Consider the following 4,534-nt stretch of genomic DNA (forward strand, 5'->3'; position numbering starts at 1 on the left):
GCCCTTGGTCCAAGTATGCATTCAATGATAAGTCTAATAAATGCGGTTCAGTATTAATTAACAAGTTAATAATTCAGTGAGATCAAGTGAGCTGAATGCCTAGCTAGAGGTCGCTTCAGTTCAAGTGGAATTAATGATATTAATCCACAGCTTACTCTTGACTGAACCCGTAGGGTCACACAAATAGTACGTAAACGGATCAAGTATTTAATGGCATTAAATACTCCATCTATGGATATTCGGAATCGACGGATCTTGGTTTCAGTGGGAGCTGAGATCGTCACAGGCAAGAAATGAATACTCCGGAAACGATGATATTGCCGGAAACAGAAATATGGATCGTATCGGAAATATAAATATTATCCAAGTCGTAGATGTTGCCGGAAACGGAAACATGGTACGTATCGGAAAATATTATCGGAAATGGAAATATTGCCGGAATCGGAAATATTGCCGGAAACAGAAATATTGTCAGAATCGGAAATATTATCGGAATCGGAAAATAATTCCGGAAACGGAAATATTGAATATTTGTTCGAAACGGAAATTAATTCCGGAATCGGAAATGGTAAATATTGTTCGTATCGGAAATGAATTCCGGAATCGGAAAATTAATCGGAAGCGCGTCGTACGAATTAGCATCGGACGAGCTTGCTAGACGAAGGCCCAGCACGAAGCCAGGCCCACGTCCAGCAAGGGAAACGCGCGCCACAACACGCCAGCCCAAGGCTGCGCCAGGCCCACCGCAAGGCAGGGCCAGCGCGCGCCCAAGGCTGCGGCAGTCGTGGGCTGCGATACTCGGGCGGTGCGCGCGCGCGCATGGCGCCCCTCGTGGGCTGCTGTGCGTGCGTGGGTGTTTGTGTTCACATACGAAACCTAAAACGTACAGGATTCGTTTAATGATTAAATTCCTAATTCTATTTGATAAATTAATTAATAAGAGTTTCATTAGGATTCTAATTTAATTAATTCGTATCCTAATAGGATTCCAATTATCTTTCCATACCCCTATAAATATGTGGCCTGGGTTCACAATTTATAACGAGTTTTCAAGTATTCAAAGTGAGTTTTTGAGAGAAAAGTTCAGTCACACATCTTGCCTAAAAGTGCCGAAATTTTTAGTACCTTAAGGGCGATTCTAGTTGGTCAATCTTAAGGCGGATCCGGACGTGCTGTGGACTATCTACGGAGGGACGACACTTGGAGTCCTAAAGACTTGTTGTTGTTCGGTTCGGGCGCAGCTAGGGAAGGCACGCAACAAAGAGTATGCATCTAAACTATGCTATATGATTATGTGTAAATAATATGTATTCCTGGCTAAATGGTTTTTCCGCATGATTTATGAATTGTCATATGTATCATAACCTAACACTAGACTCGTCTTGGAGGTCGGGCTCAACCCCAAATAGAAGGTTTGGAGTAGCAACCACTTAGGGATCCCATGGTGAGGGAATTCCCTTTGGTATTCTTTGAATCTGTCCCAAGCTTCAAAAAGCGATTCATCCCGCTTTTGCTCAAATGATTGAATTTTGTGGCGATATTCCACCGTCTTGCCATGAGAAGAGAACTTGCTCAAAAATGCTCTTGTCACTTCATTCCAAGTTCGAAGTGACTTTGGCTTGACCTCCTTGTCAAGCCAATCACTAGCTCGCCCTAGGAGAGAGAAACGGAATAGAGTCAACCGCATATAGTCCGAAGTCACACCATTGTGTTTGATTGTATCACAATAGTGTTCAAATTGCTTTAGGTGCTCGTGTGGTGACTCGTTACTCTTCCCACAAAAAGGATGGCTTTGAACCAAGTTAATTGAAGCGGGTTTGATTTCGAAGTTATTAGCATTAGTTGTGGGAGATTGGATTCCACATGTTGCCTCAAATGCTCTCGGTATACCCAAATTCCTTACCGGGAGAGCCATGGTCACTTCAAAGGTTTGCTCACTTTCTTCTCGTTCCAGGCCTACACTCAAGGATTCAAACCGGTTGTAGCTTGACGAGCGAGTTCGAACGCGCCTTAATCTCCTTAATGTCCTCTCCAATTCAAGTTCATGAGGGTGGAGAGACCTTTAACGTGCACGGCCTCTATCAAGCATACAAACTCGAAGAACACGTGAGTATTGCAAAGGAAAAGATAGCAAAACAACAATGCAATGTTTTTGTATTTTTCTAAAGGTAAACTAGTCTCAACAAAACTCAATAACAACGACCGTTCCCCGGCAACGGCGCCATTTTGATAAGGCGATTTTCTTGTCGTTATACGAACACCACCTAACCAAACAAAATTTATAGAAAAGACCTATTCTACCGGCTAGTGGCAAGATAGGGATCGACCCAAGAGAACGGAGCGCATTGAGTTTTAGGCATTAAGCTAGTTTAGACGTAAGTTGATTTAAACTAATTCCTAGGACACCAAGCTATCAAACGAATTAAACCAAATAGGGAAAACGCTAGGGAATTGGGGATAGGCTGGGAAATTGGGGGAAACGATCAAATAATCAAACAATCATGATGATGCAAAGACTTAGTGTATAGGGGAATAGAATCAAATGACGTGCTCGCCACCTCTCGGATGGAGGACGCGAAACATCTAATCTATGGAAAAGCTTCCGCATAGACCTAAACTAGACCACTTGCATATAAGAACAACTATTCACTTGCATAAAAGAGGTTCGCAATGTCTTGCCAAACCTAAACTATGCATTCCAATCAATTCAAATCAACTAGTAATTGCAACTACTACTCAATTAGTCATGGACATCCTATCACCAACTCACATTTAATTACATCAACAATCAACATTCAATCTTCAATTTCCCCTAATTAAGCCCTAGTTTCTCCCCTATCCCTAACTAAAATCTACTCACTACACATGTTTGAAATTAGGAAATTCAAGAATTCTAGGCAAGTAATCATGTAATTGAGAGAGTAATAGGAAGGGATCAAGAAACTAAGCATGCAATTGCAAAATCAAAAGAGAATTGAACATCAATCAAACTAGAATTAAAGCAATAGAGGAATTCAAGAATTAAAGAAGAATTAAAGAACAATAGAAAAATAGCAAGAACAAAGAACAAAGGAATTGAATTAAAATTGCAAGGAATTGAAAGAGTTGAAGAAATTACAACTTGAAGCTTCAAAGCAATGGAGTTTCTCTCTCTAGAAATGCTTAAAAATGTAATTTGAATTTCTAATAATGTGAATGTGTTTTAAAATTAAAATGATAAATCTATTTATAAGGTTCCCCAAATAGAAGCTTAAATTCAAAAATCTGCTGCCCGCGTCTACGTTCGGTCGCACATACCCTCTGTGCGATCGAACGGAGAAATCCAATTTGAGCACACACTTGATCCTATTCGAGCAAAAGAAGCGAAGATGGCCTCCTTCGTCATGTACGATCGAACAAGAATTCTTGTGCGGTCGAATAAGCTTTTCTTGGCCAATTCTTCTAAGACTTCCAATGTGGTCGCACAAACAAGCTGTGTGGGCACACAAATATCTTGTGCGGTCGAACGAAAACCTGTGCGGTCGAACGTCAAAACTGCGGACATTCTGTCTCTGAAATCCATTTTGTGCGATCGTTTAACAGAGCTCGATCGCACAAAGGGGCTCATGTGCGATCCAACATAAAGAGATGTTCGGTCGCACATAGTTGCATCTTCCTTGAGTCCTCCAAGTCTTCACTGTTCGGGCGCACAAACTCCTGTTCGGTCGCACAAACTCCTGTTCGGTCGCACATACTCTGTTTTGCCCCAATCTACTTGTTTTTCCATCATATTTCACAATAATCACCTATAAAGCGCAAGATGGAGAGAAACTATAATAATCATACGAAAAACTATAAAAACTATGAAAAATCATAATAAACTAGCATGAAAACCTAAGCTAAGAGTGACATAAATGTCGCTCATCAATTGTCATATTGCCATATAAACAATCTAGATAATCTTTCTTGGCTCATGTAAACATCACCTTGACCCAGCCTAGATGTTCCAAAATACTTGCCAAGTTGATTTTTATACCCTTTTGTGAATCGCATTGAAACATTTCACATTTTTTACCTTGAGTAAATATAGCCATATTTTCTCAAGTCCTTGTGAAATAGATAAGTCATAAAATCCATCTTTGGCCCATGGACATTATTGTCTAGAAACTTCTAACAATATTCCATTTCTATGTCAAGTTCAACAAGCAAGACCCACATGTCTTAAATTAACCAACTTCCTGAAATCCATGCCATGGAATCTTAGAATGTTGTCTTGTTGATATGGTCGTATGACATTGCCAAAGATATTTGGAACACAAATCAAATTGTTTGATTTGAACCTTTTGAAGTTTGAGTGTGAAGAGATTTGTTTGTTTATTATTCAATCATATGACTCAACCCTTAAATGACCATTTCATTCAAATAAACACTCAACGAATGTTTTTGTTGTTTACTTTGAATGTGAGTCTTTCTGTTGTCCAAACAGAAATTGATTATGATGATTAATGGAACATAATGCCATTAAGGTCCAGCCTTTAGAAGGACTTTAAAACAA

At 39.9% G+C, this 4,534-nt stretch overlaps 1 pseudogene; it reads left to right on the forward strand.

The window, feature by feature from the left end:
- The first annotated feature begins 1,436 nt into the window (after positions 1–1,436).
- LOC130462193 (uncharacterized) lies at positions 1,437–1,537 on the forward strand (annotated as a pseudogene).
- The last annotated feature ends 2,997 nt before the right edge of the window (positions 1,538–4,534 follow it).

The sequence above is a fragment of the Spinacia oleracea genome, chromosome 5 (genome assembly GCF_020520425.1).
Source record: "Spinacia oleracea cultivar Varoflay chromosome 5, BTI_SOV_V1, whole genome shotgun sequence".
Taxonomy (NCBI): domain Eukaryota; kingdom Viridiplantae; phylum Streptophyta; class Magnoliopsida; order Caryophyllales; family Amaranthaceae; genus Spinacia; species Spinacia oleracea.